Raw genomic sequence first — 23,388 nt, 5'->3', positions numbered from 1 at the left:
TAATCTGTCTGGAGCTGCAAAAAATAATACAAGTGTTATAATGAAGGCAACGCATGATGTAAGTGTCTATATTAGCCTACTATCAAAATGACTATAGGTTGCAGGCTGACGCAAATCTTCATTGACACAAATGTTGAAATGTAATATTTATTTAACACATTTTTACGATATTGAAGAACATTAGTAAAACTTCTCAAAGGGTGAGAACTCCTGGAAATGACTGGCTTTTAATGGCCAAAGGTTTAGATGCGTGTGTCCGAGTTAAAGGAAATGGCAGGCTGTCTTCTTCTAATGCATTTATTACAATATTTGCATGCTGTGTAATGTTTGCTGTGGTCTGGAACAACATAGCACACTAACAACTATCTGAAATGCAGCCAGTACTACATACAGATAATAAGTCATGAGACATGCAAATATAAATTAAATACACACCCAACCTAAGTAAGGGAAATTAAATGAGCTCAAATATACCTACAACCGAGGTATAATGACGCAATATTTACATACATCTAGCCTAAATAGCTCGTTAACATCGATTAGCGTGCACTCATGCAGTGACCCAATGTGCCAAATTAGCACTCCGTAACAAGTCAATATCAAAATAGGCCACTTTTGTGCTTTAACGCACAGTATAAAATGTTTGGTGGACAAAATGAGACAAATAAGGTAACGGGGATTGACCTATTTTGTCTATAAAGCGCTGAAAAAATATATATAATTTTTTAGTTTGTTTGTCTGTTTGAACTAACAACCATCTGAAATGCAGCCAATATTACTTACTTATAGTTTCCAGCACCTTCTACAGCTCAACGACATAATGAGGAGGACTGCAGTTTTAAGAGTCTAAGCACTCTTCGAAATGTGGATGTTTCCTCCACAGGTTATATTTCTTTGAGACTGAGTTTATTTAGTTACAAAGTAAACACATCGGTTTTGAGACCGCACTGACAATAAATTGATTATACTTCCCTTTTTACTTGTTTTTAGCGTGTGCAGCCGGACAGATGGTTAACAAAATGAAAAATAAGCGATGCACTAGAACAGTGGATCTCAACCTTTTTTCAGTGATGTACCCGGTGTGAACATTTTTTTAATTCAAGTACCCCCTGATCAGAGCAAAGCATTTTTAGTTCACTAAATTGCAATTTAAAATTTCCCGCTAAGTGTCGTGTTGAAAACGTCGCGGTATGATGACGCGTGCGTTTGACGTCTCGGGTTGTAGCGGACGTTATTTTCCAGCCCGATCCAAGCTATAAGTAGTCTGCTTTAATCGCATAATTACACAGTATTCTGGAGATCTGTGTTGCTGAATCTTTTGCAATTTGTTTAATTAATAATGGAGAAGTCGAAGTAAAAAGATGGAGGTGGGAACCTTTTAGCCTTTAGCAGCTCAAACACGGCCGGTGTTTCCTTGTTTAAAATTCCCGAAGATGAAGCTTTATTATGGATCAGAGCTGTCAAGCGAACATGGATCCCGACTATAGGTCAACCGGCAGTTTTCGGTAAGAAAATTGTGGTAATAAGTCGCCTCTTACAGAAGACATTAGCGGAGCTTCCGTCCTGTAGCAGCTGCCCTGACTTCCCTCAGTTACTCTAGCGTCAACACACCCGTGGCCACACCCCTCCGACTTTCAGGTACTATTTAATTTCACTAAAACATTAGCAACACAATAAGCAGATAAGGAAATTTCCAGAATTATCCTGGTAAATGTGTCTAATAACATCTGAATCGCTCCCACTGCAATCGCCTTTCTTTTTTCTAGTCCTTCACTCTAAATTTCCTCATCCACGAATCTTTCATCCTCGCTCAAATTAATGGGGAAATTGTCGCTTTTTCGGTCCAAATCGCTCTAGCTGCTGCTGGCTATGATTCTAAATAATGTGAGGAAGTGAAGTGCCCTACAACCCGTGACGTCACGCGCACATCGTCTGCTACTTCCGGTAAAGGCAAGGCTTTTTTATTAGCGACCAAAAGTTGCGAACTTTATCGTCGATGTTCTCTACTAAATCCTTTCAGCAAAAATATGGCAATATCGCGAAATGATCAAGTATGACACATAGAATGGACCTGTTATCCCCGTTTAAATAAGAAAATCTCATTTCAGTAGGCCTTTAACTCACGTACGGTCAAAATTGCCTCCTCTGTCAGCAAGACGCCACTGCGATCTGCCAGTCAGGGGCCATTTAAATTGTCCCCACTCTTACAATCTCATCTCGTTTCATGAACCCAATTTTCTGTATCATCTCGTCTTGTAAGATGAGTGCATCGGCACACCCTAAGTAACAAAGGTGATTGAGGATGAGATCAGTCAAGACCCAATTATTGGCCGCAATTATAGGGTGGTGGTGCTCAGATGATAGAACTGCCGTCCAGAAACTTGAGGGCTCCTCTTACGAACCCAGCTTCTGCCTTATTAGTCACTGCCATGGTGTCCTTGGGCAAGACACTTCACCCCCTTGTTCCGAATATCGCTCACACTGGTGTATGAATGTCAGTGAATGTTTCCGTCAGTCTACCCCAGGGCAGTTGTGGCTGAAAATGTAGCTTACCACCATCATGTTTTGAATGTGGGGTGCATAAATGATGGGTTCTCAGTGTAAAGCACTTCGAGTGTCTGGAAAAGGACTATAAAAAAAAAAGTCTGCGGGCTATAGAGCGTTTTCCGTTCGGGCTCCAGTACTCTGGAATGCCCTCCCGATAACAGTTCGAGATGCTACCTTAGTAGAAGCATTTAAGTCTCACCTTAAAACTCATCTGTATACTCTAGCCTTTAAATAGACGTCCTTTTTAGACCAGTTGATCTGCCGCTTCTTTTCTTTCTCCTATGTCCCCCCCCTCCCTAGTGGAGGGGGTCCGGTCCGATGACCATGGATGAAGTACTGGCTGTCCCGAGTCGAGACCCAGGATGGACCGCTCGTCGGGACCCAGGATGGACTGCTCGCCTGTATCGGTTGGGGACATCTCTACGCTGCTGATCCGCCTCTGCTTGAGATGGTCTCCTGTGGACGGGACTCTCGCTGCTGTCTTGGATCCGCTTGAACTGAACTCTCGCGGCTGTGTTGGAGCCACTATGGATTGAACTTTCACAGTATCATGTTAGACCCGCTCGACATCCATTGCTTTCAGTCCCCTAGAGGGGGGGGGGGGTTGCCCACATCTGAGGTCCTCCCCAAGGTTTCTCATAGTCAGCATTGTCACTGGCGTCCCACTGGATGTGAGTTCTCCCTGCCCACTGGATGTGAGTTCTCCCTGCCCACTGGGTGTGAGTTTTCCTTGCCCTTTTGTGGGTTCTTCCGAGGATGTTGTAGTCGTAATGATTTGTGCAGTCCTTTGAGACATTTGTGATTTGGGGCTATATAAATAAACATTGATTGATTGATTGATGATATATAAATATAATCCAGAGAGAAAAGGACTATATAAATCTAATCCATCCATCCATCCATCCATCTTCTTCCGCTTATCTGAGGTCGGGTCGCGGGGGCAACAGCCTAAGCAGGGAAGCCCAGACTTCCCTCTCCCCAGCCACTTCGTCTAGCTCTTCCCGGGGGATCCCGAGGCGTTCCCAGGCCAGCCGGGAGACATAGTCTTCCCAACGTGTCCTGGGTCTTTCCCCGTGGCCTCCTACCGGTTGGACGTGCCCTAAACACCTCCCTCGGGAGGCGTTCGGGTGGCATCCTGACCAGATGCCCGAACCACCTCATCTGGCTCCTCTCGATGTGGAGGAGCAGCGGCTTTACTTTGAGTTCCTCCCGGATGGCAGTGCTTCTCACCCTATCTCTAAGGGAGAGCCCCGCCACACGGCGGAGGAAACTCATTTCGGCCGCTTGTACCCGTGATCTTATCCTTTCGGTCATGACCCAAAGCTCATGACCATAGGTGAGGATGGAATGTAGATCGACCGGTAAATTGAGAGCTTTGCCTTCCGGCTCAGCTCCTTCTTCACCACAACAGATCGGTACAATGTCCGCATTACTGAAGACGCCGCACCGATCCGCCTGTCGATCTCACGATCCACTCTTCCCCCACTCGTGAACAAGACTCCTAGGTACTTGAACTCCTCCACTTGGGGCAGGGTCTCCTCCCCTACAACCCGGAGATGGCACTCCACCCTTTTCCGGGCGAGAACCATGGACTCGGATTTGGAGGTGCTGATTCTCATTCCGGCCGCTTCACACTCGGCTGCGAACCGATCCAGTGAGAGCTGAAGATCCCGGTCAGATGAAGCCAACAGGACCACATCGTCTGCAAAAAGCAGAGACCTAATCCCGCGGCCACCAAACCGGAACCCCTCAATGCCTTGACTGCGCCTAGAAATTCTGTCCATAAAAGTTATGAACAGAATCGGTGACAAAGGACAGCCTTGGCGGAGTCCAACCCTCACTGGAAACGTGTCCGACTTACTGCCAGCAATGCGGACCAAGCTCTGACACTGATCGTACAGGGATCGGACTGCCATAATAAGACAGTCCGATACCCCATACTCTCTGAGCACTCCCCACAGGACTTCCCGAGGGACACGGTCGAATAAATCAATCCATGATTTGTATTATTATTGACTATTTTGTTTGGTGGTGATTACGCTCATCCTACTGTACATCCATTTCAACACTTTTCAGCAATCATTGGTGCTTTAACTTTAACTTTAAAAAAGACTAGATACGCTCCTGTACTTGGTATCATTACAGTGGATCTCCAGGTAGATCCACCAATGGTGTTTGTTTACATTTTCACGCCGGTGAGCTACGAGTGTCTAGTAAAGCATGTTTAGGTAATCTTCGTCCTGCAGGGATGATACTTGTAAGAAACTTACTTTACGGATTTAGAAGATGCTAAAACACTGCCGACTAGCTAGCTAGCCATGTCTTAAAGCACCCTCTCCCTGAGGGTGTTTCGGTGTTATAACTTCACCTTTATCTTTGGTTTTTAGGTCAAATTGCGTCCGTTCTTCCTTGTCTGTCTACACACTGTGTCTGCTTGTAAGTACTCTGTGATTGTGCGCTGCCGAACATACTCCTCTGCTCGCAGCAATGTCATGACGTGATGACGGCGGAGGGGCGGTGGGGGACCGATACTTTTTAGAGATGGTATAGTACCGAATATGATTCATTAGTATCGCGCTACTATACCAATACCGGTATACCGTACAACTCTACTATCTAGTCAGCTAACTGGTGAGTGTCAGTTATGAAGTATAGCTGATAGTGTCTCTCATGGTAACTGATGTCAAAGATCCCCAACGGTGACTAGTGTTGTCCTGATACCAATGTTATTTAGATACTTTTCGATACTTACCATGAATTGATTAATGTGGACCCTGACTTAAACAAGTTGAAAAACTCATTCGGGTGTTACCATTTAGTGATCAATTGTACGGAATATGTACTGAACTGTGCAATCTACTAATAAAAGTATTAATCAATCAATCAATCAATCAATCAATCAAACTTTTCGAAATAAAGGGGGCCAAAAAAAAAAATAGATTATTGGCTTTATTTTAACCAAAAAATCTTAGAGTGCGGCGGACTGGTATTTTTCAGAGGCGGTATAGTACCGAACATGATTCATAGACTCTCTTTTTAGACCAGTTGATCTGCCGTTTGTTTTCTTTATCTCCTATGTCCCCCTCTCCCTTGTGGAGGGGGTCCGGTCCGATCCGGTGGCCATGTACTGCTTGCCTGTGTATCGGCTGAGGACATCTCTGCGCTGCTGACCCGCCTCCGCTTGGGATGGTTTCCTGCTGGCTCCGCTGTGAGCGGGACTCTCGCTGCTGTGTTGGATCCGCTTTGGACTGGACTCTCGCGACTGTGTTGGATCCATTATGGATTGAACTTTCACAGTATCATGTTGGACCCGCTCGACATCCATTGCTTTCGTCCTCTCCAAGGTTCTCATAGTCATCATTGTCACCGACGTCCAACTGGGTGTGAGTTTTCCTTGCCCTTATGTGGGCCTACTGAGGATGTGGCAGTGGTTTGTGTTGTGGTTTGTGCAGCCCTTTGAGACACTAGTGATTTAGGGCTATATAAGTAAACATTGATTGATTGATTAGTACAGTGGTACTATACTAATACCCGTATACCGTACAACCCTACTACTTACTATGGTAATCTACGTCACAGCAGGTCAGACGAGGCACTAAGCAGTGTGGGTGGGGAGCGTTTCCACAGAGCGTTTCCGCAGTGTGTTTCCAGAGCGGCCAGCCTGAAATGCGAGTGTCAGGGACTGAGGCGGAAGGAGATTTTTACAGCAAAGTTCTAAAGTGTCAGGTTCTAACACTGATGACATCTATTAAACAGACAAGAGGCAAGGAATCAGGCAGAGACAGAGTTCAATTTAGCTCATGAGGAGACACGTGTTATGCTGTACTCTAGTTACAGATCCAAATTACGTTCTAAAAAAATCAAGCCCGCGTGCCTCCTGTATTTATTAGGAATGTCCCTATTACATCACTGTCGCTGAAGGAAGGGGGTAGACTTGACAATTCTACTTAGACACAATATATGATTATGCAAAAATGCAAATATGTTGACACTCTCTGCTTTGTCTGGTCCCGGAACCCTATGTTCGGCCTTGGTAGTCAGCAGGCCGAGTACTGGTGCCATTACCCGGTCTCTGTTGGATTGCTAGCTCTGCACAAATTAAGAAATACCACTTCAGCACAAATTGACAATACTTTATAGCAGGGGTAGGGAACCTGTGGCTCTTTTGATCACTGCAGCTGGCTCTCGGATAAATCTGAGCTGACATTGCTTAACACGATAAGTAATGAATAATTCCACAGTGTTAAAAATAGCGTTCAAAATAGAAAACATTCTCATGCTTTTTTATGTTCAAAGAGTTGCATTAATGGTAAGAAGTAATTTATGTATTATTGGTTAATGTGGGGTTTGCCCTCCTGGGGGTTCTTCAAACCACCAAGAGCCTGTTTTAGGGTTACAACATTGTTTTATTTTATTTTTCTCTCAGTTGCTTTCCAGCAATTGTCTTTTTCACTTTCGTCCTCACTCGCGCTCTGGCTCCAGCCCCAACCCTGTCTCTCCTCCTGGCTGCTGCTTATAACAGAGCGACAGGTGATTAGATAACAAGGCCCAGGTGGGCCGTCTGCGCACCTGTCGCTGATTTCGAGGCCGGTCCTGGCAACATCTTGCTTTGCTGCAGGCCCGCAGGCCACGCCCCCTCCACAGTTAGCTTCAGAATAACAATGTTGTTATAAAGAATAAGAGACCTATTATACTCTGGAAATGTTGGTCTTACTTAAAAATGCACGCGTTTAGTTACGTTCAGTGTTAAAAAATCATAGATTGGCCACAGCATTGTATAAAAGAGCGCAGGGTTCAAAGCGTGGGAAGAAAATGTAGCGACTTTTCAAAGTCTTTGACATTAGACCAAAAGATTGAATTGTAAAATTCCATATAATCTGTGTGGATGTAAACTGTTTTCTGCCTCTGTTTTCATTAGTAATGCATTTCAAATGGTTCAACAAAAAACCAAAACAAAGCATTTTCTTCTGCTTTGTTTATGTGTTGTTTCCTAAGTTTTGCCGTACTTATGGCAAAATATTTCAGCGAAAACTGAATCGCAGAAAACCGAGGTACCACTGTATTATCAAACAGACCAATTATTGGGTCTCTGTTTGTTTTATAAACATTTCCCCAAACTTCAACACGATATGGGACGGCATAGCTCGGTTGGTAGAGTGGCCGTGCCAGCAACTTGAGGGTTGCAGGTTCGATTCCCGCTTGTGCCATCCTAGTCACTGCCGTTGTGTCCTTGGGCAAGACACTTTAGCCACCTGCTCCCAGTGCCACCCACACTGGTTTAAATGTAACTTAGATATTGGGTTTCACTATGTAAAGCGCTTTGAGTCACTAGAGAAAAGCGCTATATAAATATAATTCACTTCACTTCACTTCATATGTTAAATATGGAAAAATAAAAGAATAACAAAACATATGCAGACACGTCTTACTCAGCATGTGTCTTACTTTATAAAGAATAGCAATATGTTAGCCCTACTTTGTTCCTAACATGCACAGTTCCAGTACTTCCTGTGCACTTCCCTGCTGCACTACTGGTTTGTAAATAGAGACCCTTTTTTACCTGAACATTACTACTGTATAGTATTGTGCGAATGCTTTTCATCAACCACCCAATTAGGAGCTTCCCTATCGTGATTACAAGTTTTCTTCTTTATGCTTTAATCCTACAGACTGCAGCATGGCCTGGCAAAGAACTCTAAAATCTGATGAAGAGATCTATTCGTAAGTGAGAGACCATCGCTGTTGCTTCATATCCGCCTCACTCTGCTGTCCTTTATGACCTGGGAAAACATCACCCGCAGCAAATCTGGTGAGTAACGGAAGGCAGTTTTTATGCGATGCCCTAATGCCACTTTGCCAGTGGCCTCGGTGCGTGTCGGAGGATTTTCCAACGATTAATCAGATTTTTAGTTTCGAAGACAAGGCAAGGCAATGGCATGCCTGAATTGACATTTTGCTATGTCTCTTCTTGTCTTGGGTTAAATATCAATCGGTGCGAGTTTTGGAATAATTTCAGTTGTGCTTACCGACTTTGAAGCTATTTTATTTGGTACATGGTGAAATGATGAGTTCGACCAGTAGATGGCAGTCACACATAAGAGATATGTGTAGTACATCCACACAGCAAAAATACTTTTTTTGTAGAATAATTGAGTCACAAAAACTATGCTATCAGGTTATGTATGTTTAGTATTTTTTTTATTGTGCAGCCTTTGGTCCAATGACATAAATGCTGTATAACCACTAAACCAAGGGTGTCAAAGCCCTCATTATCTTTGGCCCCCGGGAGGATATTTGATTAGTATTAGAAGTCTCTCCAGAGAGTGGTGAGGACGGCGGAAAAGATCATCAGGATTCCTCTTCCTCCTATCCAGAAGATCGCAAAAAGCCGCTGCCTGACCAGGGCTCAGAAAATTTTGTGCATCGGCATGATTCTGGCTTTCAAATGCAGCGCTGCTTTAACGGGAGCCCGGATCAATTCTAATGGAATTTGATGCGTCTTCTAAAGCCTGAAGACCGCCTTATTCTGGAAAATTACTCCTTCGCCACAGTTTTTACAATGTGCCTGGTAAATTGTTGTTGTAATGTCTCTGCTCTGGATGATCTCCCGCTGGCCCCACTACGGACTGGACTCCCACTGTTATGTTAGATCCACTATGTAGTGGACACTCACAATATTATGCTAGATCCACTCGACGTCCATTGCACCGGGGTCCCCACATCTGCGGTCCCCTCCAAGGTTTCTCATTGTCCCCTTGGGTTGAGGTGGGGGGCTAGGGAGTAGTGAGGTGTATATCGTAGCATCCCGGAAGAGTTAGTGCTGCAATGGGTTCTGGGTATTTGTTCTGTTGTGTTTATGTTGTGTTGCAGTGAGGATGTTTTCCCGAAATGTATTTGTCATTCTTGTTTGGTGTGGGTTCACAGTGGGGCGCATATTTGTATTACTGTTAAAATTGTTTATAAGACCAAGTATGCCTTGTGAAAAGCCGTAAATATTATGTGACTGGGCCGGCACGCACAGGAAGTATCTATAAGGTTTATTGGTGCTCTGTACTTCTCCCTACGTCCGTGTACACAGCGGCGTTTTAAAAAGTCATGAATTTTACTTTTTGAAACCGATACCGATAATTTCCGATATTGCATTTAACCATTTATCAGCCGATCATATCGGCAGTCCGATATTATCGGACATCCTTAGTTTTTATTGTAATATTTTCAGAATGTGTTTGTTCTATTTTTTGGCCAAAGTAAGACACAGAAAAAAATCTGAAGTTGTTTTGATTTTTTTTGTTTTAAAGCCATGATTTTGATAGCCCGGCATGCGTTCCCCTGAGCTAAAAAGAGTTTGACACCCCTGCACTAAGTCCTAAATGTGTGCACAATGTTTGTTTTTCATATTTTGCTACTGACCTGATCAAAGTATTAAACGACAAATGCAAACATCGGCAAAAAACACAGATATGGAAAAGTATTGAACTTCACAATTACTCATTTTTGGCAAGTCGATGCATTTACGGTATTTTCAGTAGACCAAATAGGTTTATTGGGAACTTATTTTACTGTAGGCCTACTGTTTTATAAGCCCGATAATAAGACTTTCTAAAAACCTTTGATTGATAGTAGGCGTTTGCTGTGCCCAGCACTGCGTTGAAGGTTTCAGCTTGTTACTTTTGTGCTGCTGGTTTTAATTATGTATTTTAGTCTTGTTGTGCCCTAAGCCCAAAAATGCTCTTTAACAATATATTGTAAACAATAAACATAACTATACATTCAGGATAGTAAGACAGAGCAACTTAAACCTGCTAAGTTTTGATTTTGTGTAGATGTCAAAGCTTTTTTTCAATTTCCTGCACAATAAGTTTAACCTTCGTCTTGTGTTAGGGTCGGCACCGACCCGTTTTAGTTTTTAAATGCATAAAAACACCACATTTATTTTTTTGCATCAAAGCTTTTTGACTTTGTCAGGAACCTCTTTGTCAACAAAATAAAACATTTAAATTTTTTTCACTAAATTATAAAATGCTCTGGTAGAAATTATGCCCTTGGTGTTGTTAGGGTCGGTTTCGACCCAGTTATAGAAATAAGATGATAAAGCAATGATAAGAGCCAAAACTGAACACACTGACAGCCAGCTCCTCTCCCAATCATGTGAGCTTTAGTGGATTCTCATTTTACCTTGTTATCCTGTACAAAAACAAACAAAAGACGGACACTAAAAGTGTCACTTTTTGCCACTCTGATTTTGTTTTTTATTAGTTTTGGAACTAGTAATCTATTTCTCTTGGTTTCATTTGCTTGATTGGTTGTTGTTTGTTTGATGTTGGATTTTTGTTGCTGAAAAAAATACTTTTTAGCCTTTTTCTTGAAGTAAATATATATGGGTCGAAATTGACCCGTAACACCATAGATGTTACTATAGTTAAAATTCTTAAAATGAAAAAATGGATAAAACACATTTATTTAAGAGATGTGTTCTAATACCCCTTAGTAATAGTTAGGTAACACAACAACCTTTTTTTTATGTATATGATTCTCTTGAGGTTCGTTTTACCATTTTTAAAAATTGAAATTGAGGGGTATACTGACAAAAGGCCCAATGGCCCAAACCAAAAATATTAAAACCAATATTTTCAAGGATAAGGATGCCTAACGAGGTAACCAAGAGATGAGAAACAAATTGGATGATAGATCATTGTTTTTAGTGTATTTTACAGCTGATTTAAGACATGGGTCAAAACCGACCCGTTAACATAAGAGATGGTAACAGAAAGCTAACACAAGAGGAAGGTTAAAGGTAATGTAGTTAACCAGCTCCCCTGCTGTGCACAAACAGATACTTAAACATGCACCCAGCTGCTGGGCTTGATGCCAAATATTAGCGGAGTCCAAACTGCCCACGTAGCGCAAATTAATGCAATTGAAATGACTGAATTTTGTTAGAAATTCTTACAATGTTTGTTTTATCTTTAACAACTGTGTATTTTACCTACTACATGTTCTATAGGTGTACTTTTAACTATAGTATGGATTTTAGTATCTTCTAATTGTCAGGCTTGCCTCTGACAGTTTGTTTGTGTTTTAGTGTTTCCTCTGTGTGTGTTTAGTATTTCCTGTCTTTAGTTCCTGTCAGCACTTTTATGTTGGTTCAGTTTCCTGTTTGTGTCCCCTCAGCTGTGGCTGATTGGCACCTGGCCACACCTGGTGTCAATCAGCCCACTTCTATTGGAGCCTGTTTTCGTCCTCCAGTCAGTTGCTGGATTATTGTCGCTCTTGTCGTTGTCGTGTCGTGTCGTATCATATCGTGTCAATGCAGCGTTGCGGTAAGCTATATTTGATAGTGGTTTGTAGCTTACTGTCTTTTGTTCCCTGCTTCCAAGTTTGTTTTCATATTATAAGTACAACTTCTGTTTCTTGCTGGAGACCTGCTAGCTTCCAGGCTAGGCCTTTTTGTTTATCCGCCTCATGCGCGCTTTTTGTTGTACCCCTTTGGTTTGTTCTTGTTTTAGTATTTGTATTAAATCATGTTTTCCCATACAATGCCTGCCACCATCTCTGCATCTTGGGGTTTGTCACCAACTCAATCTTACAGAATAATCCAGCAACTGACTGGAGGACAAAAACAGGCTCAAATAGAAGCGGGCTGATTGACGCCAGGTGTGGCCAGGTGCCAATCAGCCGCAGCTGAGGGAACACATCACTCAGGGAGACAAACAGGAAACTGAACCAAATTGTTCTTTGAGTGCAACAAGAAAAGTCCAATGTGTTCAATGCCTTTTATTTGTTGTTTTAATATTCTAAAATGAATCTTTGAGTGCAATAAGAACCATCTGTTTAATGTATGGTAAGATTTTTTTGGGTTAAAATGAAGCCAACATTTTTTTGTGGTCCCCTTTATTTATTATCCACACAAGTCAATTGTTATGTCCTTGTGATCATGTTTTGTTTAGTTGTTAGATTACTTCAAGACTCCATTAGTTCCTGTTTTTTCACTCCATTGATTTGTTTCCATGCCTACCAATCCGTTCACCTGTCCTTACGACTCACGCACCTGATTCATTTGAACTCAAGCGCCTGTTTTCAAGCACCACAGCACTATTTAAGCCTGTAGTTGCCAGGCAGTCAGCCTGGCGACATCATCCTCTACACACCTTTGCTCCATGCTGATGATCCATGCTCTTTTCTCGTTCCCCGTAAGTTTTGTTATTCATGCCATAGTTTGCAAGTTTTTTTTATGTCCATAGTTTATGTTGTAGTAATAGTTTTGTTTCATAGTCAAGTTTTTGTTCGATTGTTCCTTTTTTGAATTAAGATTAAAATATGTCGTTACCTTTACATCGTGTCCGATACAGTCGCTTTGCACCTCGGGGAAAAAAACTTCCCCATAGTCCATGCCTTGACATCAATAAAATCAACAAAGCTCACCTTTGTGCATTCGCACACAGTAGAAAACGTTTGGTGGACAATATTAGGAAAATAGGCTGTGGCATAAAACACGTCTTTCTGTGGCAGCGTTGGAGAAAGTTGTAAAAAAAACTGTTGAGTCACATGTCCGCACAACGGTGAGTTCAAGGGCCGCTGAATTTAGTAGAACGGCACTCGCCAAATACTAAAGAATCAGTGAAGCATAAACCCAAGCATATTAAACAGTGGGATTTCAAACAATTGGGAAGGTTTGTGTCATGTTTGTCCTCCTACAGAAACTAAATACAAATATAAAACTTTGACGCCCATCTTTTTTCCATTTTCACACATTTTTGAAAAAGCTCCATGGAGCTGCTAAAGAGCCGCGGGTTGCTGAACACCGATATAAAGGATGGTAGGAATGTTTTATAAATATCTTCGCAATGCCTCTATGGCAGGGGTGTCAAACTCAAATACAGAGTGGGACAACATTTTTAACGGAACAAAGCCGCGGGCCAAGGTGGAACAAATTAACCTTTTAATAGGGACCCAAACAAGTTTTTCATTAAATATTGAACCAGCAAGGCTTATATAACTTTATAGTGACATGCAAAATCCAGTTTCAAATAATAATAATAATAATAATAATAATAATAATGCAATATCAAATTAAATTTTAATAAAAATGTTATGCCTTTTTTTCTATTTGCAATCTTCTGAGGTAAATAACACATTTTTTCCATAGGCTAATAATACATTTGAAAATAAAATAACAATAATGAATGAACCAAACATTCAAGCTTTGAAGCAGCAAGAGAAAATTCATGAATATAACGTTAATTATTGGTCAGTTTGCGGGAAGATTCCCGGAGGAGTTAGTGCTGCGAGGGGTTCTGGGTATTTTTTCTGTTGTGTTACGGTGCGGATGTTCACCCGAAATGTGTTTGTCATTCTTGTTTGGTGTGGGTTCACAGTCTGGCGCATATTTGTAACAGTGCTAAAGTTGTTTATATGGCCACCCTCAGTGTGACCTGTATAGCTGTTGACCAAGTATGCCTTGCATTCACTTGTGTGTGTGTGTGTTAAAGCCACAAATATTACGTGACACGCTGTTAGTATGAAGGAAAAGCGGACGTGACGACAGGTTGTAGAGAACGCTAAAGGCAGTGCCTTAAATGCATGCCCCCAATATAGTTATCCAGGTGGAAATCGGTAGAAATTCGGGAGAATGGTTGCCCCGGGAGATTTTCGGGAGGGGCCCTGAACTTCGGGAGTCTACCGGGAAAATTAGGAGGGTTGGCAAGTATGAGTATTAGCGGTGAATGCGGTGTTACAGCGGCACCGACGCTGTATAACACCGGCGGGCCAGGTCTAATGCTAAATTGATATTGCCTCAAGGGCCAAATTAAATTACACGGCGGGCCACAGTTTGACACCCATGCTCTATGGTTTGATTTCACATTTTTGGGACTTATGCAGATCCCAAATACGCAAAACAGTACCAATCGGTAAGAAAAGTTGGTTTCACCTAATAGGTCTCCTTAAATATTAGAATAAAAGCTGGTTCTTTGCAGAGGTGTCTTGTTCCTTAGGTTGCGTGAAAAATCCTGGAACTTGGAGTTTTCTAACACTTGTGAATGGCTCAATCCAAGCAGTGTGTCGCCATGGTGATGTAGTGTGTGTGTATGCACGCTACAACAGCTTCTTTTTCAAGGCTGGATGTGAATGGTAATTAGTTGATGAAACTTTGTTTTGTACAAAGATTTGTGAATCCGTAACGTGTCAGAGGGGGTTCGACAGTTGTGTGTGTGTGTTTTTTGTGTCGACGTGCCTGCAAGGGGAAGCGTGACAATTTGATATTAACTGCAAAAATAAATAAAAAATCAATATCAAAATAATATCGCTAAAATTCGCTCCATTCTGTCCACTAAAGACGCCGAGATCATTATCCATGCGTTTGTTACGTCTCGTCTCGATTACTGCAACGTATTATTTTCGGGTCTCCCCATGTCTAGCATTAAAAGATTACAGTTGGTACAAAATGCGGCTGCTAGACTTTTGACAAGAGCAAAAAAGTTTGATCACATTACGCCTGTACTGGCTCCCCTGCACTGGCTTCCTGTGCACTTAAGATGTGACTTTAAGGTTTTACTACTTACGTATAAAATACTACACGGTCTAGCTTCATCCTATCTTGCCGATTGTATTGTACCATATGTCCCGGCAAGAAATCTGCGTTCAAAGGACTCTGGCTTATTAGTGATTCCCAAAGCCCAAAAAAAGTCTGCGGGCTATAGAGCGTTTTCCGTTCGGGCTCCAGTACTCTGGAATGCCCTCCCGGTAACAGTTCGAGATGCTACCTCAGTAGAAGCATTTAAGTCTCACCTTAAAACTCATCTGTATACTCTAGCCTTTAAATAGACCTCCTTTTTAGACCAGTTGATCTTTTCTTTTTCTTCTATGTCCCACTCTCCCTTGTGGAGGAGGTCCGGTCCGATCCGGTGGCCATGTACTGCTCGCCTGTGTATCGGCTGGGGACACCTCTGCGCTGCTGATCCGCCTCCGCTTGGGATGGTTTCCTGCTGGCTCCGCTGTGAACGGGACTCTCGCTGCTGTGTTGGATCCGCTTTGGACTGGACTCTCGCGACTGTGTTGGATCCATTGTGGATTGAACTTTCACAGTATCATGTTAGACCCGCTCGACATCCATTGCTTTCCTCCTCTCCAAGGTTCTCATAGTCATCATTGTCACCGACGTCCCACTGGGTGTGAGTTTTCCTTGCCCTTATGTGGGCCTACCGAGGATGTCGTGGTGGTTTGTGCAGCCCTTTGAGACACTAGTGATTTAGGGCTATAAAAGTAAACATTGATTGATTGATTGATTGAATAGACGCTAAAATAAATGTGTCACATAGTTCATTGATCACGTTCCAGATGAAATTGTTAAACTTGTCTGTTAAGTATCAATATATTCAAACCTGGCAGACGTGCGATCGAGTTTCGCTGTGGTCGCATTAAAACAATGATTGTCGATTTTGATTTTTCCTTTTTTTATAGATAATACAGAGTGGCATTATGGTCCTTTTAATACTTATCTGAATGGATGTTTTTAGGTTTTTCAACTAAAGCGATCAGAATAGATTTGAGATATTTTCTGGATGTTTATTTTATCATGTTATTATGTGTGGTATATGCATTCAAACTTCAATCAGTCAATCAATCAAAGTTTATTTATATAGGCCTTAATCACAAGTGTCTCAAAGGGCTGCACAAGCCACGACATCAGGGCAAGAAAAAAACTCAACTCAATGGGATACAATACCCACCAACCTACTCAGTGGCCTAGTAGTTAGAGTGTCTGCCCTGAGATCGGTAGGTTGTGGGTTCAAACCCCGGCCGAGTCATATTAAAGACTATATAAATGGGACCCATTACCTCCCTGCTTGGCACTCAGTATCAAGGGTTGGAATTGGGGGTTAAATCACCAAAAATAATTCCCAACGCTCCCCTCACCTCCCAGGGGTTGATCAAAGGGATGGGTCGAATGCAGAGGACAAATTTATCCACACCCGGTGTGTGACAATCATTCAATCAATCAATCAATGTTTACTTATATAGCCCTAAATCACTAGTGTCTCAAAGGGCTGCACAAACCACTACGACATCCTCGGTAGGCCCACATAAGGGCAAGGAAAACTCACACCCAGTGGGACGTCGGTGACAAGGATGACTATGAGAACCTTGGAGAGGAGGACAGCAATGGATGTCGAGCGGGTCTAACATGATACTGTGAAAGTTCAACATGATACTGTGAAAGTTCAATCCATAATGGATCCAACACAGTCGCGAGAGTCCAGTCCAAAGCGGATCCAACACAGCAGCGAGAGTCCCGTTCACAGCGGAGCCAGCAGGAAACCATCCCAAGCGGAGGCGGATCAGCAGCGCAGAGATGTCCTCAGCCGATACAAAGGCGAGCGGTACATGGCCACCGGGTCGGACCGGACCGCCTCCACAAGGGAGAGTGGGACATAGAAGAAAAAGAAAAGAAACGGCAGATCAACTGGTCTAAAAAGGGAGTCTATTTAAAGGCTAGAGTATAAAAATGAGTTTTAAGGTGAGACTTAAATGCTTCTAGTGAGGTGGCCTCTCGAATTGGTACTTTTAACTTTAACTTAACAATGAGAAACCTTGAAAGGGACCGCAGATGTGGGGACAACCGCCCCCCTCGTGGGTGACCGGTGCTATGGACGTCGAGTACAGGGGCGCCAAAAAGGGGGGGTAAAGGAGACGGATTCTAGGGGCCCATGATGGAGGGGGGCCCAGAGAGGCCCCTAATGATGATGAAATTATATGAAATCATGTGTTGGGGGCCCTGTAAAGATTATTTTCATGGGGCCCAAAATCCCAAGCGGCGCCCCTGGTCGAGTGCCTCTAGTTAACAGTGGGAGAGTCCAGTCCATAGTGGGGCCAGCAGGGGATCATCTTGACTTTAAACAGCTAGCGAATCATCTGTGGTCACTGTTGCGTCGGACCAGTTCTTCCTGCCAGGGATTTTAAGTTACTGCTCAATCCCAAGTTCTTTTGATGACATATATGCCGAGTAAGAAGGACCATCGAGACAGAATCGGAATATTTTCAAGTTTTTCTAAAGCTTTAGGACAGGGGTGTCAAACTCAAACACAGAGTGGGCTAACATTTTAAACTGAACAAAGCCGCGGGCCAAGGTGGAACAAATTACCTTTTAATAGGGACCCAAACAAGTTTTGCATTGAATATTAAACAAGCGAGACTTATATAACTTTATAGTGACATGCAAAATCCAGATTCAAATAATACTAATAATTTAAAAATAGCAATGGCATATCAAATCAAATTTAAATAGAAATTGAATGCCTCTTTTCCATTTGCAGCCTTCTCAGGTAAATATCAAAACAAACTTTTCCCACAGGCTAATAATACATTTTTAGGAAGAGGTAGTGCTGCAAGGGGTTCTGTGTGTTTGTTCTGTTGTGTTTATGTTGTGTTACAGTGCGGATGTTCTCCCGAAATGTGCTTGTCATTCTCGTTTAGTGTTTGTTCAGAGTGTGGCGCATGTTTATAGCAGTCTTAAAGTTGTTTATACGGCCACCCTCAGTGTCACTTGTATGGCTGTTGACCAAGCTTGCATTGCATTAGCGTGTGTGTGTGTGTGTAAAAGCCACATATATCATGTGACTAGGCCGGCACGCTGACGAAAGGTTTTAGAGGACGCTCGAGGCAGTGCCTTTAAGGCACGCCCCCAATATTGTTGTCCAGGTGGGAATCGGGAGAAATTTGGGAGAATGGTTGCCCCCTGTGATTTTCGTGAGGGGCACTGAAATTTGGGAGACTCTTTGGAAAATCAGGGGGGGGTTAGCAAGTATGAGTATTAGCGGTGAATAATACCGGCGGGCCAGCTCTGATGTTAATTTGATATTGGCTCAAGGGCCGGATGAAAATACACGGCGGGCCAAATTTGGCCCACGGGCCAGAGTCTGACACCCATATTTTAGGAGGTCAACTTAACCAATACATTCATATCGGCTTCTCTAATTGATCTGGCATTTCAAGGGAAAAACACACTTTTTCACAAAAAAGAAAGCCCTCCTCTCAACACCATAAAGTGAGAGATTAGATTAGATTAGATAGTACTTTTTTTATTCCGTCAGGAGAGTTCCTTCAGGAAAATTACAATTTTCAGCACAATCCCATTCAAGATCAGACAAACATTAAAGGGAGACAGAACAGGACCGCTGACGGGTCTGCCGGCTTCCAGCGCCCCTTACAAAAAAAGATGAGATACAGGTAAACAAGGGGGGGGAGAAAAAAATAGAAGATTAAAATAAAAAAAAAAAATCGGTCTTAGCTGGGCCCTGGAGAGGGGGTGCAGACTGAGGCCAAGGGAAAAAAACAACAACTCATAGCCATAGTACACATCCCTCTTACATGTGTGTAAGAGGGAAACATCAAACATCAAAGAACACATAGGACATTAAAGACATTAAAGTAGCAGATACAACCAGACACTTCTACATAGAGCTATGAATAAAAAGTAAAAGAAACATATCCACTGTGGTGGCCTCTGTGGTGTTCCACGCCATCGTCCGCTGGGGTGGAGGGAGCATGACCAGAGACAGGAGCAGACCCAACAAAGCAACCAAGACAGCCGACTCCACTCTCGGCCAGTGTCCACTCCGCATGGATGAGCGAGGATACGTCCAAGGAGACTGAGGTGTCCGACACCTGCTCACACAGCCAAGACACCTCGAAGCCTCTCCGTCCCAGCGCTCATTGTTAGCTCCGCAGCCCTGTCCCCTCATCCGCTTCTCCTCCAGTCCCTCCAAAGCGACTCCGGTGTGGCAGAGACCCAGCAGCTGGTCTCCATGGCCAAAAGGCTCCCAGGAGGCAGATCCAGAAGTCCACAAAAAAAAAGCACCACAGAGGTCACGAAAGTGACACCCCTTGTCACACAGTCCCAAAGGGTCCCGGACCAAAAGGCAAAAAAATATATAATAACACATGAAAACAAGAGGGAAACACAAAAGGATGACACAAGAGCACAGAGCTCCTGCCTACAGCAGCTACTACAGCAGCGCCATCTTGGAAAAAAAAAAGAAAAAAGAGAGAGACGTGGGGGTTGTCTTCACGTTCCGATGGTTTCCGACACTAACCTGGGATCTGAAGACAAAGAGAGGCTGGTAGAATACACAAAGGAAAAGTACTCTAAACATGGCTATGTAAAAAAGGAAGAACTCTTAAACATATCAGCATCCTTCAACTAACCCTCTCCACGCAGGAGAAGGGGGTGCAGAGCAGAAAAGTGACGGCAGATCAACTGGTCTAAAAGGGTGCTCTATTTAAACATCAAGTGCAATGTTTCACCTTTCAAAGGGACACTGGACTTATTCCAGCCTTAGCGGGGGCGTAAAAACCAAAGTACTTAAGTCGATGGGAGAATTCGCAGATTTGACTGGGAACGCTCACATTTAACTGTTGCTTTACCCAAAATGCACATCTTGGATGAAGGCGCGCTGTGACAGACTTAAGACAAGTGGGACAATCCTGCACAGCCAGAATCTGCGCAATAGCACAGCTATTTTCACTTAAGCACGTGGGAGAACAGGGGGGGCCCTTAGTGAGTGCCGATGACAGGTTTACAGTTTGGTTTTGGGGCCAAATGAGGGCATGTGGTGCGCTCACAGCAGCTTCTTGCAAAATTGCTGAAAGCATACAGTATGATCCTCTCTGCCGCAGTAACAATTTTTCCCCTCATAAATTAAAATGAGCGGACGTTTACGGACCATTTTGAAACGGTAGAAGGTCCACTGCAGATGGAGGATGCTATACCAATGCAGCTTGCAGGTGATAAGACGCTTCTTTTGTATGACATTATAATAACATAGCGTTCTCTAGTGAGCTGGAATTACGGAAGACAAAAAATAAAGTCCTCATTCCATGTGCAAAATCTAATTAAACATCTTCTTTGCACAAAATATTCTTTAGCATGCTGTATTCAATGTCATGTTTTGTGATCATGTTTTGTTTAGTTGCGTTATGTTACTTCAAGACTCCATTAGTTCCTGTTTTTTCACTCCCTTGTCTTGATGCTATGACATCTCATTGGTTTCACCTGTACTCATTTTGACTCACGCACCTGATTTGTTTAGGACTGATTGATTGAAACTTTTATTAATAGATTGCACCGTTCAGTACATATGCCGTACAATTGACCACTATATAGTAACACCCGAATAAGTTTTTAAACTTGTTTAATTTGAAAAACTTAAATAAGTTTAAGTTTGTGTTAATCATATCACTATTATTTAAGCTTGTAGTTGCCAGGCAGTCGGCCTGGTGTCATTGTTGTTGTTCCATTCTCTGTTAATTCTCTTCATCCTTCATACCCAGCATGTAAGTTTTGTTTAATTAAACATCTTCTTTGCACAAAATATTCTTTGCCATGCTGTATTCAATGTCATGTTTTGTGATCATGTTTTGTTTAGTTGCGTTATGTCACTTGTAGACTCCATTAGTTTCTGTTTTTTCACTCCCTTGTTTTGATGCCATGACAACTCATTGGTTTCACCTGTACTCATTTGGACTCACGCACCTGATTTGTTTAGGACTGATTGATTGAAACTTTTATTAATAGATTGCACCGTTCAGTACATATGCTGTACAATTGACCACTATATAGTAACAACGAATAAGTTTTTCAACTTGTTTAATTTGAAAAACTTAAACAAGTTTAAGTTTGTGTTAATCATATCACTATCATTTAAGCTTGTAGTTGCCAGGCAGTCGGCCTGGTGTCATTGTTGTTGTTCCATTCTCTGTTAATTCTCTTCATCCTTCATACCCAGCACGTAAGTTTTGTTTAATTAAACATCTTCTTTGCACAAAATATTCTTTGCCATGCTGTATTCAATGTCATGTTTTGTGATCATGTTTTGTTTAGTTGTGTTATGTTACTTCTAGACTCCATTAGTTTCTGTTTTTTCACTCCCTTGTTTTGATTCCATGACAACTCATTGGTGTCACCTGTACTCATTTGGACTCACGCACCTGATTTGTTTAGGACTGATTGATTGAAACTTTTATTAATAGATTGCACTGTTCAGTACATATGCCGTACAATTGACCACTATATAGTAACACCGAATACGTTTTTAAACTTGTTTAAGTTGAAAAACTTAAACAAGTTTAAGTTTGTGTTAATCATATCACTATTATTTAAGCTTGTAGTTGCCAGGCAGTCGGCCTGGTGTCATTGTTGTTGTTCCATTCTCTGTTAATTCTCTTCATCCTTCATACCCAGCATGTAAGTTTTGTTTAATTAAACATCTTCTTTGCACAAAATATTCTTTAGCATGCTGTATTCAATGTCATGTTTTGTGATCATGTTTTGTTTAGTTGTGTTATGTTACTTCTAGACTCCATTAGTTCCTGTTTATTCACTCCCCTGTTTTGATGCCATGACAACTCATTGGTTTCACCTGTACTCATTTGGACTCACGCACCTGATTTGTTTAGGACTGATTGATTGATTGATTGAAACTTTTATTAATAGATTGCACTTCCAAAGACATGCACCTGGGGATAGGTTGATTGGCAACACTAAATTGGCCCTAGTGTGTGAATGTGAGTGTGAATGTTGTGTGTCTATCTGTGTTGGCCCTGCGATGAGGTGGCGACTTGTCCAGGGTGTACCCCGCCTTCCGCCCGATTGTAGCTGAGATAGGCGCCAGCGCCCCCCCGCGACCCCAAAAGGGAATAAGCGGTAGAAAATGGATGGATGGATGCACCGTTCAGTACATATGCCGTACAATTAACCACGATATAGTAACACCCGAAAAAGTTTTTCAACTTGTTTAAGTCGGGGTCCACGCACCTGTGTTAATCATGACACTATTATTTAAGCTTGTAGTTGCCAGGCAGTCGGCCTGATGTCATTGTTGTTGTTCCATTCTCCGTTAATTCTCTTCATCCTTCATGCCCAGCACGTAAGTTTTGTTTATTCAAGTCACAGTTAGCGAGTTTTTCATGTCCTAAGTTTTTTGCCTTTGTGGTAGTTTTTTTTTTTTTTGCCAAGTTTGTTCTCCGCCTTGTGAAGTGAAGTGAATTATATTTATATAGCGCTTTTCTCAAGTGACTCAAAGCGCTTTACATAGTGACACCCAATATCTAAGTTACATTCAAACCAGTGTGGGTGGCACTGGGAGCAGGTGGGTAAAGTGTCTTGCCCAAGGACACAACGGCAGTAACTAGGATGGCACAAGCGGGAATCGAACCTGCAACCCTCAAGTTGCTGGCACGGCCACTCTACCAACCGAGCTATGCCGCCTTTACATTGCACTTTTTTTTTTATAGATAAATACAAGTATGTATTTACCTTCACGCCATGTCCCGTCACCTTCCTTTGCATTCCGGGAAAACAAACCCCATCACAGTCCTTGTTTTGACATTCGAAGGATAATTATGGGTAACATGAGAATAGATTACGCACTGGTGAAATGACAGCAGGGCAACCTCTTTACGGATGAAAAATCACAGCCAGAGTTTTTGCTGAGCCTCATGAATTGACGTGGGGCTTTCTAATTGGAATGTACACCCAGATATGTAATCTAATTGCAATAAATAAATTAGAGCGACGACCCAATTAGTGCCCCTTATTATTCAATGGGTTTTCTTAAGTTTGTGTGTAAGAGGGTATATTAATGAAGGATGCATGAAGAGTTGTCAGGTACAATTAATGGAAGTGCCTAGTAACCGATACTAACTAGCATGTGACACACCACTTAATGGCATTCACATTGAATTACTTCATCCATGGCCACCGGACCTGCCAACCACCCCCACAAGGGATAGGGGGGCAGAGGAGAAAAGCAAAGAAACGGCAGATAAACTGGTCTAAAAAGGGGT

At 42.5% G+C, this 23,388-nt stretch overlaps 1 protein-coding gene across 7 annotated transcripts in view; it reads left to right on the top strand.

Annotated features, from left to right (window-relative positions):
• LOC133564244 (poly(rC)-binding protein 3) overlaps positions 1 to 23,388 on the top strand; it is a 118,608-nt gene that overhangs the window by 52,593 nt on the left and 42,627 nt on the right. For all 7 annotated transcript variants that reach the window (XM_061918424.1, XM_061918423.1, XM_061918422.1 and 4 more), the window contains exon 2: positions 8,217 to 8,356. The gene's annotated coding sequence lies outside the window, so the exon portion shown is untranslated. The remainder of the gene's footprint in view (positions 1 to 8,216; positions 8,357 to 23,388) is intronic.

This window comes from Nerophis ophidion, linkage group LG13 (genome assembly GCF_033978795.1).
Source record: "Nerophis ophidion isolate RoL-2023_Sa linkage group LG13, RoL_Noph_v1.0, whole genome shotgun sequence".
In the NCBI taxonomy this organism is placed as follows: Eukaryota; Metazoa; Chordata; class Actinopteri; order Syngnathiformes; family Syngnathidae; genus Nerophis; species Nerophis ophidion.
The sequence above is the reverse complement of the archived record's forward strand: the minus strand, read 5'-3'. Positions and strand labels throughout refer to the sequence as shown.